The sequence below is a fragment of the Pan paniscus genome, chromosome 14, assembly GCF_029289425.2.
Source record: "Pan paniscus chromosome 14, NHGRI_mPanPan1-v2.0_pri, whole genome shotgun sequence".
NCBI classification, from domain to species: domain Eukaryota; kingdom Metazoa; phylum Chordata; class Mammalia; order Primates; family Hominidae; genus Pan; species Pan paniscus.
The window spans coordinates 111,610,678-111,625,890 of NC_073263.2; the positions used below are offsets into that span (position 1 = coordinate 111,610,678).

General features: G+C 47.3%; 1 long non-coding RNA gene across 1 annotated transcript; it reads left to right on the forward strand.

The window, feature by feature from the left end:
• Positions 1-8,220: 8,220 nt before the first annotated feature.
• LOC117975670 (uncharacterized) lies at positions 8,221-12,807 on the forward strand. Its single transcript, XR_004666019.3, has 2 exons — positions 8,221-11,972; positions 12,251-12,807. It is a non-coding gene; the product is annotated as an uncharacterized LOC117975670 (long non-coding RNA).
• The last annotated feature ends 2,406 nt before the right edge of the window (positions 12,808-15,213 follow it).

Sequence of the window (15,213 nt, forward strand, 5' to 3'; positions counted from 1 at the left end):
TGTTTATTTAAGAATTTGGCTTAAATAAAATATGAAGAAAAACAGCCACTAAATGACCCCGATCAATCCATAGCAAGCACAAAAAGAAAGGAGGTAACATGAAATGGACTCTCAGGAGGTTCAGAAGGCGGGAGGCGGTCCCTGCTGTCTCCCATGGGAGCTGGGTACCAGGTGCCAAGCAGGAATTGGGGGACCTGAGCCCCCCTTTTTTTGAGGCAGAGTCTTGTTCTGTAGCCCAGGCTGCAATGCAATGGCACAATTTTGGCTGACTGCAACCTCCACATTCCCGGTTCAAGCAATTCTCATGCCTCAGCCACCTGAGTAGCTGGGATTACAGGTGTGCACCACCACTCCTGACTAATGTTTGCATTTTTAGTAGAGACGGGGTTTCATCATATTGGCCAGGCTGGTCTCAAACTCCTGACCTCAAGTGATCCACCCACGTTGGCCTCCCAAAGTGCTAAGAGTGCAGGCGTGAGCCACCAGGACCTGCCTGGGACTTGAGCCCTTCTCAGCACCTGTGGTTAGGTGCTGTCCTGGCTGCCTCCTTGGTCCCCACCTACCCGAACATTAAAGAAAATCTAGGTCTCTCAAACAATTGAAAAAAACAAACAAACAATTTGTCATACACTAAGGTCAACCTTTCCTCCACCATTAAACTCATGCTTCTCCCCCTGAGGTGATAGATGCACCCCCAATATTCCCCTTATCACAACATGTTGATTGACAAGGAAGCGCAGTGCTCTGGGCCCCAGCATGCAGCAGAAATGTGGGAGGCCCCCCCAGCTTCCAACCTCTGACTGCCCGTGCCGGCTGGACCAGCTTGGGCTTCCAGTCCAGCTCCGTGAACATGGGGAAAATGGGTCCTTGCGGGCTTCCCGCTGGAGCTTGTAGGGGAGCAGAGCTGCCTCTGTCGAGACTTTCATGGGCTCGGTGCCTGCCCTTGACTGCCTCCCGTCCCAGGGGATGCACTAACCCTGCTATGGTGAAGTGGCAGACATCCGGTTAAAAATTCAAGTCGATTAAAGGTGGTAGCATGCTCACAAGGGCTTACTAAATGGCTCTAAGAAAAAAAAAAAAAAAACGCTGGATAATTTGGCATTTGCCAATTTCATGGCAAAAATACTCTGCCACGGCTGATTCCAGGCCCTCACAAGCACACCACTGACAGCAGACCCAAATGTCAATAGGGAAACCATGAGCGTTTCCCGTGGAAACATGGGGGAATTCCTCCGCCGTCTTGGGATAGAGCAGAACTTGCAAACTGGTGATTCAGTATAGAGAAGCCTTTAAAGAGTTGAAAATTCTGAATTTGTGTTAGGAATTCTACGTGCCAACATGGAATATTAATTAAAATAATTTTAAAATACCATAAACAAAATTGAGTTCAAAATCAAGGACAGAAATATATGTAACTTTCATCACAGATATTCTTAAAAAAAATTACTTTTAAAAAAGACTAACCATCCAATAAAAAGTATGAAAATGACAAGAACAAGAGTTTGAGAAAGAGAAAAATCAGAGGATCCTTTAATAGCTGAAAAGATGCTCAACTTCACTCATAGTATTTTTGACCTAGACTCATTTCCATAAGTTTAATAGTACACCTTGTTGTTGCGGCTGAAGAGAAATAGTCATCTTTGTGTACTGCTGGTGGTAATGTAAATTGATGCTGTTTTAGAGGGAAAATGTACAATATCTATCAAAATTTAAAATGCTAGGCTGGGCACAGTGGCTCACACCTGTTATCCCAGCACTTTGAGAGGCCGAGGCAGGCGGATCACCTGAAGACAGGAGTTCAAGACCAGCCTGGCCAACCTGGCGAAACCCCATCTCTACTAAAAATACAAAAATTAGCCAGGCATGGTGGCGCATGCCTGTAGTCCCAGCTACTCGGGAAGCTGAGGCAGGAGGATTGCTGTAACCTGGGAGGCGGAGGTTGCAGTGAGCTGAGATCATGCCACTGCACTCCAGCCTGTGTAACAGAGTGAGACTCCAACTAAAAATAAATAAATAAATAAATTAAAATTAAAATTAAAATGCTGATACTTGTTGACCCATTCCGGGAAGATACCCTACAGATATGCCTGCACATGGTTATTTATGGCAAAATTTTTGGTAACAGTGAAGTGTTAGAAAAGCAACTCAAGAGTCCACAAAAGAGGACTAGTTAGAGTGTGGTACATCCATAGTATGCAATATATGCAGCTGTAATGAAAGAATGGAGCAAATTCTATGCATATTGGTGTTTAAAGCTCTCCAAGGTAGACTAAATTAATCATAAAAAAGCAAAGTCAGACATGTGAATTGTATGCAATCTTTTGTCTAAAAAACTCAAGAAAAAAGAATAAAAATATATTTATTTTATATGCATTAATACATACTAGAAGCAGATAAACAAATGATTGTGGCTTCCTAGGGTGGTAGAGATGGGCACAAGCAGGAGGTGAGTGAATGGAACAGGAGAGATTTCTCAGTGTTTTACTTCTTATTTTTGAACCATATGAGTGTTACCTATTCAAAAATTTATGTTAATAGGTTTACAAAATAAATAACAGCTTAAACAAGTTTAGGTCACAGCTGGTAGATTCCAGACCTTAAATGGACCCACCCTGTATCATGCAACCTTTCTAAAGATAGAACGCTTTGTAGCTAAGCGCTAAGTGTTCCTGTTACTCCTCTCATGATAATAAAAGAGTAAAGAGAAGTATTGATAATAAGAGCTGGTGTCCTTGGAGCATACCTTGTATGCTGGGGACACGGCTCAGTGGTTTGTGTTATGTTGCATACTCCATGATTATAATGACCATTTCATAGAAGAACCTACTGAGGCATAGAGAGGCAGAGGCGCAGCCCCAGGTTCACAGTTGGTTATTACAGAGTCAGTGCTCAGGGCCAGCCCCACCACACTGCGAGGCAAGGTCTCTTTCAGGTGCTGTGTGCTAGGGCATTCTGCCATCCCTGGGGACACACTGTTACCCAAGAGGCAACATTCCACCTTGCAATGAAAAACTTACTTACAGGGCACTTGCTGTGCCCTGTGGATGTTTTGTCTTCAGAGTAGTCGGCATCAGGGAGATGCTGGGTTTCCCAATCAAGAAGTCATCATCCACAAAGCTGAAGATGAAACCCAGCCCCCCGCTGCGGACATTCACTGTACCCCCACACTGTGCACACACTGTGGCATGTGCAGGGCAGACCTCTGTGTCCTCTGGTCAGTCCCTGACGCAGTGATGGGGTAACCCACGCCATTCACCACGTTTATGTGGCACCCACCTGAGATGTTGACCCAGTCTCTGTGAGTCACCTTCTGTGAGTGTTTCACTAGCAGTCCATGTTCTTCTATGCCACAGCATCCGTGTCTCCTGCTTCTCCCCTCTTCACCTCTCTCGGACTTTGTCTCATTCTCCCCTAGCCCTTCTCTGCCACTCCCCCTGGCTCCCCGCGTCTCTTCCTCTCCTCTTCCTTCACCCTCTTCCATCCTTCTCCCCTCTCCCCACTAGCAGTTGTGCCAGGCTCCTTAGAGACACGACCTGCTGTTTCTCTACTCTGTTGTCCTCCACAGCCTTCTGTAAGATCGAATGTGGAAGAAACTGCCCATTCTGCGAATGTGCTTGACAAACGGAAACGCCAAGAAGCTCCCTAAATCCATGTTATTTTCTAATGGTAGCTTCTGCGACCTGTGAATTCTATGGAAAGGAGCTGGCTATTTTTGAAATCAAGGAAATTGACTCTATATTTAAGTAAATTCTATAGTTAAGTAAATACAAATATTATACTTAAGTAAAATTCTATATTTAAGTAAAACAAATTTCATATTTAAGTAAAACAATTCTATGTTTAGGTACAAATTCTATATTTAAGTAAATTCTATCTTTAAATAAAACCATATTTCTAAGTAAAGTTTTCCCATATTAGTTTTGTCCCTCCAGAGACTTTAATATGTAGGTCTAGAGATGTCTACGAAACGCGACAGTGAAAACCAGCACCTGCATGGACCCATCTGTGTGTGGTTGTAAATCAGCAAGTTACCAAGCCAAATGCACCCATTTCACTTTCTCACCATGATTAGACTGTGCTGTGTCATAGGAGGAAGAGGGGGCTGTCACAGGGCAGCAAGCAGACATGCCTTCATCTTCATATGATTTCACTATTTTGTAAATGGTTTCTCAGTTGCTTTATAAAGTTAAATAAACCTGCATTGTGTAACCCAGCAATTCCACTTCTAGGTATTTACCCGAGACAAAAGGAACAATATCGACAAGGCTGTGTGGCTATGTATAGCCGCTTTAATCATAATAGCCCCAAACTGGAAAGAACCTAAATGTCCATCACCAGGCGAATGGGCAAACAAATTGCGGTGAATTCATATCATGAAACTACTCAGCAATAAAAAGAAACAAATTCCCTGAGTACCTAACAGTGTGGACGATCTAAAACCATGCAGAACAAAGAAGCCAAACAGATAGAGTGAGTCCCCCTCTACAAGGTCAGGAACTGGCAAAACTGACTTGTAGGGAGAGAAGTCAGATCAAAGGTGGGAGGATTGTAATTGATGGGAATGCCCTCTGGGTGATGGAAAAGTTCCGTATTTTGACATGATTTGGGTTATATGGATGTATGCACTTGTCAAAACTGATTTTAACACTTAATGTCTGGAAATTACACCTCAAAACTTTGTTGAATCACTTTGTTGGTCCTTTCCATCGCCTGCTTCACAGACCAGGGGAATGTACCTTTTGGTAAAAGCAGAAAACAAACAAAACGATGAGACCAGAACTACGGCAACCAGCCCAAGCACCACTTCGAGCTCCAGGAAAGCTGTGTGACGCTGAATAGACTGCTCAACCTCTCTGAGGCTGGTGTTCTTATCTTCAAACGGGGATAAAAGATCTACCAGTCTAGGTGAGTGTGCACAACAAATGGTATATTCATTTGCTAGGGCTTCAGTAAGAAAATAGGACAAACTGGGTGGCTTAAAACTGCAGGAATTTACTGTCTTATCATCCTGCAGGCTAGAAGTCTGAAATCGAGGCATCGGGAGGCCATGCTCCAAGACTCTGAGTGGAACCCTCCTTGCCTTTTCCTGACTTCTGGTGGTGCCGGCGGCCCTTGATGTTCTTGGCTCTTTAAGCATCTCTGCAACCTCTGCCATCATCTTCACACAGCGCCCTCCCTGTGCATCTTTGTCTTCATACGATGTTTTCTTCTTTTCATGAGGACAGCAGTTATATTGGGCTACAATCCACCCTACTCTAATATGGCCTCATCTAATCATACCTGCAATGACTCTATTTTTAAATAAAGCCACATTCAGAGGTACCCAGTTTAGGACATGAACTTTTCGGGAGACACAGTTCAACTCATCACAGAAAATAATCAGGGGTCTGGACATTCTGTGTCAATGAGATTGAGCCACTAGTTGTTAATAGTATTTCACTCATCTCTGCTGATATTTTTAAAGAACATGTGAAAGGGGTGAGGTATCTGATAGAAAGCCCTCCCTCATGTGATTGATGAGATAAGGGTTCTAATTTTCCCCACAGAAATTGTAAAGAGCACCTGAGCTGTCAGCCAAATCAAATTGCCAGTGGAAAGCAGGTGAACCTAAGGAAGCCATGGGGGGTGAGACGCGCCTGGGCATGCCCTGTTCATGGTGGCACCGACCCACACAGCATTCATAGAATTCATACCTTCCCGGAGCTGGCGTGACTCCTGGGAGACCACAGTTTCTGAGAAAATAGAAAGCCAAGTGTAAACTGGACTGGTCACAAAGACTCCGCAGGGAGCTGGCTGCAGACACCCACTCAGTCCAGTCCTGTGGGCACACAGTTGGGTCTTAGGGGAAAAAGAAAGCTTAAGTTAAAACTGCAACAGCTCTTCCAGGAAAGAATTTTTTTAACCCAGGGACACAAAGAGCGCTGCTTTGGAAACCTTCTAACAGAGCGGAACATGAAGGCGAGCACACCCCCGCCCAGGTTTGACTCAGGGAGGACCCAGGGACCTCGGGCTGGAGCCCAGCAGGAGCCGGGAACTGCCTTCTGTGGATCACAGCTGAAAGGGGTAGCCATTCAGAATCTCTGACAAAGGGCCACCGACTTAAGGTTCCCCAGCTTCTACAGCTTCACCAGACCCTGCTCAGCAAGAAGGTGCTGACAGAACCCATATGCGTCCAATCCCACTTCCAGGGAAGCCCCTGCCAAATAGGCATGGGATCCATGCTTCCCGCTGCCCATCAGAACCGGCGATTTTGAATCTCTCTTTCCACGGCAGTAGCTCCTGCAAGAGCCCACATCGTGCCACTCAGCCGGGCTGGGGCTGCTGGGGAGGCCCTGTGTTCCCAGGGCTTTGCCCTCTGTGTCTTAGCAGCCACAGCTCCTGACTTCCATTCCCCCTTCAAAGTCCGTGGGAGGGAAGAGGAGGGAAACTAGGAGAGACTTTGGAATCTAAAGGAAACAAGGAGGATGTTTTCCTAATGCCCAGAGGATATGTGTAACTCTTTTTCTGCAGACAGAAGCTTCATCAATACTGGGGTTAGTTCCTGCAGTATTTGGTATCCTAACTCAGCGGTTATGGTTTATCTAGCCCGTGTGAACTGGTCCAGGAAGACAAGCACCCTTCCCAACTTAGTCTACACAAGAGAGTGCTTCGCTTTAGGGATTTTTTAAAAACTTGAAAACAGCTTTGAAACACAATTCATCAGTACATTTTCTTCTCATGGCATTTAGATATTAAAAACATGTGCATGCAGGTTCTCCAACATTAGAATAAGACTTAAAAGGATGGAAACCTACGTCATTTGTGGAGTATCTGTTTTGCTCAGAAATGGACCACGATAGCATCGTGGCACCGTAAGGTGGTGAAGTACTACAGATAGCACAAGGAAGACCATTTGAACTCCAAAAGGCTGTGATTGACAAAAACTAACAAGAGACAGCCCCCCGGGAAATTCAGGGTTTATTGCTGAATTCTCATGTATGAAAGTTTGTGGGATTTGTAATCACAGGGGCTACCTCCCAGGAAACTGTGATAGCCATTTTTCCACCGTAGTTTTGCACTTAATGGACTTTGCCTCCCATAATTCAGGAAAATGTCTTTTGTTGTGCACAGTGGAGGCCGAGTGCTGTTGAGAGTGTGTGTCCGACAAAGGGCCTCACGATCTGAGCTCTGCAGCCTGTCTCCTAGGCACTCCCCACTTCAAGAAGCAGCTCTGAGAACAGATTAATGCCTGGATGCCAAGGAGCAATGAAGTTCACCCATCTTGTCCAGGGGCTGAGCTAATCTCCTTAAACCTTTGTACAATAGCGGGGCCAGTCACCCACATGATGCTGTCAATGTGCTTTCAAAGCCCCACTTCAAAGAGGGAGATCAAATGGGGGGTAATTGAAAGGGACAGCGATGTGAGGGGGTTCCTGAGACGCCCCCCAACGATGACTATGAATGCGGCACACACCACCCAAATGACAGGAAGGCAAAGCGTTGCGGTGGCTGGACCCCAGGAAGGAGCTCTGTGGGAACGATGAGGTCTGTGTGTTTTGCTGCTGCTGTTGCTTTTGCTGTTGGTGGGCTTTGAGAAAAACACGACTGGCCGGGCTCCCTGCCTTCTCCTTCTCCTGTCGAAGTCTCTACAGCTAGGACCCTCCTATCCTGACAGGCCCAGCTCTGCATCTTGAGGTCCCTCTGACCTCCCGGCTGACCCTCCATGTAACCCAGGCTCACCCAGGACTCTTTGGGACCTGAAGATGCTCTATTCATCCATTTGTGCTGATTAATAAAGTGAATTCTGAACATCTCAGCGGCTACAGTCTCGGTGGCTCAGCGGGGTGGACGGGATCGCTGCTGCCAAGTCCTCACCCTCTCTGAACTAAATGCGTCATCACGGACTGTGAGGTCCCTCCTACTTCGGGGGAGGGCACCAGCCCATCCCCGCCATTGAGGTCAGGATTGCCTGTACAGCCTTCATGGGTCTACAGCCTTTATTTTTTGCACTGAAGGCCAGCAGGGGGCTGGTGCAGTTCTGCTGCAGGGGTGGATCGGCTGGGCTCAGTTCAGGTGTGTTCCACACCCGTCAGCCTCACGGCCAGGAGGCCACCTGAGACACACTGTCTCCTGACAGAGCTCAGGAGAGCAAGAGGGGTGAGGAGATGCACTTGGTGCCCTTATGTCTTGGTGCACCGGGCACGTGGTCAAGCCTGTTCACAGGCACAACTGTCCATGGACACAACCAAGGCAGAGTCCAATGGCACTAGTCCAAGGGAGGGGTGAGGACTTGGGGGCAGGAATCCAGCCGTTCCCAAGCCCTAAACCCTTTACAACAGAAGGGCAACTAAATACACAGGGAGACAGGTAGACTCACAAGTGATCAGAATAAAAGCCAGTGCACATCCCAGATAACTGCAGCAGCCACGAACCTTGTAAAGACCCATGTTTTATGGAGGCAGCCACCAGCTTGCAGAAGCTGAGCTTCCTGTGGCCCTGATTCTGCATTACTGAACTACACATAGAACCACTGTTTCTGTCCGCAAAGCTCCTGTCTTGGTCCCATTGCCTGACTTTATAACAACCTTGAAATACCCACCGGGACTGGTGATCTCACTCAAGACACAGAGGTCCGTCTCAGGCACTGTGCTGGGGCCTGCCCATGCCCAGCCTGCCTGTAGGACTTTGGAGTCCGCAATGTCGAAGTCCTTCTGCATTTACACCCTGTGGCCTGATCCCTGACATCATCTCACCTCCAGACCACCCAACCCATGACTTTTGGACACAAAAAGAAATATCTTCTCCATTAGAAACCAGCACCTGAACGCAGCCAGGGTCCCCGGTCACACCAGAAACTGTTGCTTTGACCAATCTCCACAGGGATTTTGACAATCAAGCACAGAAACCACCAAAAAAGTAAATACCGAGGTTGTATTTTCTTTTCTTTTTCCTTTTTCTTTCCTTTTTCCTTTTTCTTTCCTTTTCTTTTCTCACCAATGCATCCACTTGTTTGGACCAGCAGGTCATAAGGACAGGCAGGAGATGAGTCACATCTGACTTCACAAAAGTGCTTAAGCCTTTTCACAATCTCCATTTAAAGCCAGCCAAGCCTTTTAGAATTGCCCATCTCACAGGAATGTTTGTAACAAGGCTAGGAAGGAAGTGTGTGCTCAGGTCGGCCCGTCCCTGGCTCCCGGAGGCAGGCTCTCCGGTGCAGCGGCAGCTGCCAGCCCTGGGGTGGGACTTCATATTTTCTCATGCCTTCAACAAGTCCTCCCTGGAGGAGGGGCAGTAAGCAGAAGGCAGTACAAGTGGCACATTCTCTTTCTAATGAGCACAGCACACTAACGTCTCTCGTCTCTCGGAGGGGGCCCAGCTCTCCTCACGTTCCTCTGGGCCCAGGCTCCCTGCCAGCCTTTTCTCTTCCCCAGAGCATTCAATCGCTGTCAACAGAGCCAGACAAGAATAGAAGCCGCTCAGAGACTGTCTTTTGTTTTGCCGGGACACTTCAGCACATTCTCATGGATCCTTCAAAGGAAGGCAATTATCTGATCATTCTTGGGAGCAATTAAAATGTGGAAGGATACATCCTGCTTCAACCCTCCGAGTTTGTCTTTCCAAATCCCATGGGCAATTGATTACACCATCAACAAACCCCATGTAACCCTCCAAGGAACGAGGTGCGTCCCTTGCAGTAGAAAACCGATAACCCAAGACATGAAGGTTCGAATGGATGATTGGCTTAGCTGGAATTGTGCTCCTCTGGAGGAGACTTTTTAAATGTATTCCTAGCTGCAAGTCCAGGAGCAAGGGAAGTGAGGCCCTCAGGGTTCTATCAGAGCCTGGGAAGGGGAGGAGAGCAGAGATGCTAAAGCAGTAGCAGAAGATCCACAGACCCCTGGAAGGACACAGAAGCTCGCTTTGAGCTGCTCCTTAGTTCATGGGGGTCTCTCCAGCATAAAGAGCTCCCTTCCTAAAATGGGAAGAGGGCTGTTTGCATAGAGAGAAGCGGTAGCCTTAATACTGTACTTTGTCCATCCCTCCAGAAAGCCCAAGGGAGGGGGCAGATGGTTCACCTGCAAGTGATCCCAGGCCTAAAGCAAAGAGATGGATGGTCAGAGCCTCCGCGCGGTTTTTCCTGGCTACCTCCATACCACCATGTCACCTCTCTGTAAAGGCGATATAGGGAGCATCATCTGGGTGTTGTAGCTCATCTGGCTGTTGTAAGGAGTAAATGAGATGGGACGTGCCACACACATGATATGTGCCCGGCTCACAGGAGGCACCTTAGTAAGTGGTCACCATCAGATATACTAGTGAACCTGAGAGTGGCCCTTACCAACGTGGAAGGCTGGGGTGTTTGTAATCATCACTCAAGGCAAAGCAGAAAGAAATCTAGGCTATTTTTTAAGACTCATTGTGTTTGGTCATAGGCAAAAATAGAATCCATCCTCATGCAACCATCCTTTAAATAGTATTTCAACAGAGGGTTAAAGTGTTGGTTTGGGGTGTGAGAGTGATACCTTATTCATTCAGAAGTCCCTCAAAGAAGAGGATGGAGAAACAGACACGATTCCATGAAATGATCACTTTCCCCAGGCAATCACACCAAGGAAGGTCAAAGAACCTCCTCCCTGAAGGTTCACTGCTGGAGGTGGAGATCACAGCCACCTGACAATATAACTGCTGGTGGTTATTTTTAGGTGGAAAGTCCCACCGTTTCCTGTACCTCACTGTGACCCTCATTACGGCATTAGGATGGGGTTACCTTGCTCTCTTCTGAAATACTAGCTTATCCCTGGCACCAGCAACAAATACAAGCAGCTTGTCTGATGGAAAGGTCCTCTACTTAAGAACTAAACTTCCCCCAAATCACAAGCCCCTTTGCTGAAACAATGAAACATCTAGGTAAGCTCTGGATTGAACTATTTCCCTCCCTTTGAAATAACTGGATGTTTAGTCATAACAAATAAGAATGATTCTGGTATCTTGTGGTCACGACACAGCATTTTTATGGTTTTTTTTTTTATTTTTCACTTTACATCTCACTACATGGACATGCTACCTTCAATTCAAACCCAGGTTACATCAAAACCTCTTGACCTTTCATTTAAAGACAAATAAAAGGCAGCTGCTGGGCTGTGAAATTGTGAATAACAAACGGAACCATTATTTGAAAGGTTTCAAATTCTGATGAACAGAAAGATTATTTTGGAAAATCTATAGCGGAGAGTAGTATAATTATAACTTAGATTTGCGTGGTGCTCAATCCAAACTCATCTCCAAACTGAACGTGGTTTTCTAACAATAACATTCCTCCAAAAAAGGGGGCAGCCTACAAACCAACATAAGCGTTAAGATGCACTTCCTGTCCAGCTAAAAATAAACCTGCAGACATTTGAAAGCAGCATAGAATCCTTTCTAACAATAAAAACAAACTCACCCATGTCGTTGGGCCAAGGCTTTGACATTTTAAAAATCATTATGGTGAAAAATAAACGCAACCTATAACATAAGGTATTGTTAGAAATCCTTGAGAAAAATGCCTCAAATAGAGAACTCGAACGTCCACTTGCTAAAAATGAAACCGTTTTACTTAGGCATTGTCAAAGGTCGAATGGTTTTCTCCAAAAATGATGTTGAAGTCCTAACCCCCAGGACCTCAGAATGTCACCTTATTTGGAAATAGGGTCCTTGCAGATGTAATTAATTAGAACGAGGTCACATTGGAATGGGGTGGGCCCCGCATCCAATAAAACCACTGTCCTTATAAAAAAGAGGCAGGCCACGTGAAGACCGAGACACACAAGAAGAACACGGGGTGTGGCTGAAGGCGGAGGTTGTGACGACGCATGTACAAGCCTGCAGGAGCATCCGCGAGCACCGCTGGCCCCACCGGAAACCGGGAAGAGGCAGGACAGCTTCTACCCCGAGCCTCAGAGACAGTCTGGCCTTGACATCACCTTGATCGTAGAATTCCAGCCTCCAGAATGGTGAGACACAAATTCCTGTTATTTTCAGCCAGGCAGTTTGTGGCACTTCGTTTCAGCAGCCTAGGAAGTGAATATATTCACTTCCATATACGTGAAATCGACATCAGTGAGGATTTGCTCTCTAGGCAGTAGATATGAACCGGCCTTCAACGATTTTTTTTTTTCTGGCTGCATGTTAGGCGCTCCCAGCTTAGGGGGTGGGTGTGCAGGGAGTGCGGGGGGAGGCGCTTCTGCTTCTGTGGCTCTCCCATGGTCTCTTCCCACAACATCTTCTGCAGCTCTGTGGATCCTGCTGCCCCCAGCGCAGCAGCCCGGGTGTGGTGGGAATGTCCGGCACTGCGTCGCTGCCAGCCCTCTGGGCGTTCCGAGTTCCTGGCAGGATCCGGATGCAGTGTGGTTGACCTTAACTACCCAGGAGAGGGTGAGCTCTCCTACAGAAGACTTGGACATCTTCTCTGCCTTCTCATTTCTGTGTCCACAAAAAATCAGCACAATGGACGCTGGATCCTGCTCTCCCTTCCTTCTCTTTCCCACCAACGCACACTTTGGCAGTCCTGGCACCAGCATGGGATGCACCCCACGCACACCCACATGCACCCCACACTCACCTCCAGGGAAGAAGCATATCAGTGAGAGCAATGGCTCTGTCCTCAACTCAGTAGGAGCCAGCACCCACCCCTCCCCTCTGTTGCCACTTCAAAAGGTTTTCTTTGTTCGCTTGTTTCTACTTACCATTAATGTTGTTCAGGCTGGATAAGCTTAAGGTGTGTCCCTTGACATATTAGATCTATTTTACTCTGCCATTTTATAATTAAACAGGGTCTGACTGAAGTTACCTTTGGCCCATGTATGTCTAATCCTACCAAGTCCTAGCCATGAAACAGGTGATATGTGTATAAATGAAAACAGTGGGTTAAGAGGATGCTTCCAGAAGTATTAAGGCACCCACGCACACACACAGACAAATACTCTCCACTGAAGATCATTTAGAACTGTGGGTACAGGGAAGCACTTAGAGAACTGTATTACAAGAAGATTCAGTGGAAAATCTACCACCAATCCTAATTCATTTCCCTACAGAACCTTAGTGTGCAGTTCGTAGCCCACCTTCAGCACCTGTATGGGATTGGGGCCACTGAGTATTCTGTGTACACATTCGTCATGGTCTTTTAAAATCACCCTCATTGTTGCTGGCTTCTGACTGCCTCTCAGCTGTGCATTAGTCAGGATGCTGCAGCGAACAGCTGACATTAAGGACCTTAGGATGAAGGGACATTTTACCAAGATAGGGGCAGGGTTTAGGAAAAGCAGTAATGTCTAGTCCACTAGACCAGTGGTCCCCAGCCTCAGGGCTGCAGAGAGGGGGAAGAAGTCTTATCCATGGCCCTGGAGGGCAGCCCCATAGTGTTTTGTTTTGTTTTGTTTTGTTTGAGATGGAGTTTCAGTCTTGTTGCCCAGGCTGGAGTGCAATGGCGTGATCTTGGCTCACAGCAACAACAAACGGCTTAGCTGCAGTTGTGCTCCTCTGGAGGAGACTTTTTAAATGTATTCCTAGTTGCAAGTCCAGGAGCAAGGGAAGTGAGGCCCTCAGGGTTCTATCAGAGCCTGGGAAGGGGAGGAGAGCAGAGATGCTAAAGCAGTAGCAGAAGATCCACAGACCCCTGGAAGGACATGGAAGCTTGCTTTGAGCTGCTCCTTGGTTCATGGGGGTCTCTCCAGCATAAAGAGCTCCCTTCCTAAAATGGGAAGAGGGCTGTTTGCACAGAGAGAAGCGGTAGCCTTAATACTGTACTTTGTCCATCTCTCCAGAAAGCCCAAGGGAGAGGGCAGATGGGAGGAGGCTCCACCTCCCGGGTTCAAGCAACTCTCCTGCTTCAGCCTCCCGAGTAGCTGGGATTACAGGCATGTATCACCATACACGGCTAATTTTGTATTTTTAGTAGAGATGGGGTTTCTCCAGGTTGGTCAGGCTGGTCTCGAACTCCCGACCTCAGGTGATCCACCCACCTCGGCCTCCCAAAGTGCTGGGATTGCAGGCGTGAGCCACCATGCCCGGTGGGCAGCCCTATAGTTTGAGAAGGTGGTGACCAGAGCTGCAGCTTCCAGCAGAGAAACCCAACACCCTACAGCACCCTAACAGGAGACCCTGAGTAAACACCTCCTCTGTCCTCCTCCTGCTGCTGTTGCCCCCCACCCAGCCCCTGTTGGCCAGACGCCACCGGACCCAGGCACAACAGTGTCTGCTTCTGAGGTGCGGGCCGCCTCCCGGAGGGGACAGCAGGCGGAGAAGCTGATGCTGAGCTGCAGAGGATGCCTTTCTAAAAGCTCCAGTTATCAGTGGACAGAGACAGCAGCTAAGCTAACCAATGCCTGTCAGGGAATCCCAGTCGGCATTTCCCTTTTCCTTTTGGAATTGAGCTTCTCAGGAAGAGTCTACAGTTCCCCACACTGAGTCTTATTCAGCAAACCACAGGACCCCAGGCAATCTCAAACGAATGCCTCTTTTTTTTTTTTTTGAAAGTCAACATTTTAATTGTGATATAACTTATGTAAAAACTTTCCAAAAAGTATCTAAGATATTCCACTGTACAACACATCAAAACTTTATCTGAGAAGCTGGAGACAACGAAGTATAAATAAGGCACACAGTTTACACTCATAATTGCATCCTAAACTGTTGTATAGTTCGTATTTACAACCCCCCATAACGTTTTTGCATCCTGGATTAGTCCTTCACATTTTGATATTTGGCATAATGTTCAAACACACTTTATACATCAAAAAGAGCAGCTGTGAATGCATCCCCTGGCTCACGGGGCAGGCGGGAGCAAAAACCAGGACAGGGCAGGTGAAGGAGCCGCCCCTCCAGGCCTCGCTGGTAAGAGCCGCAGCAGAGAGCACTGAAGGCAGAGCCCCTGATAGGAAGCAGGCTGTTAATTACACAAACAGGAGCAGAGGGGGGTGGGGCCTAGGGACCCCTCCCACGCCCACAGTCCTGCCAATTGCTCAGTGCCATCATTTATCGGGGGCCCCACAGGCAGTGCCGTCTTCATGGCTCCTCCCGGCCTCATTCACATCGCTGAGATGCCTCTCAAACACAGCTGTTCTCCACGGCCCACTCAGTGGATTTCACTGCTCTCATCTGTCAGTTTGCTTTTCAAAAGCTTATTCCTTTGTCCAGAGAAAAAAGAGAAAATGAGTGTGTAGGCTCATCTCTAAGGAGAGTGGCAGAGATGCCACC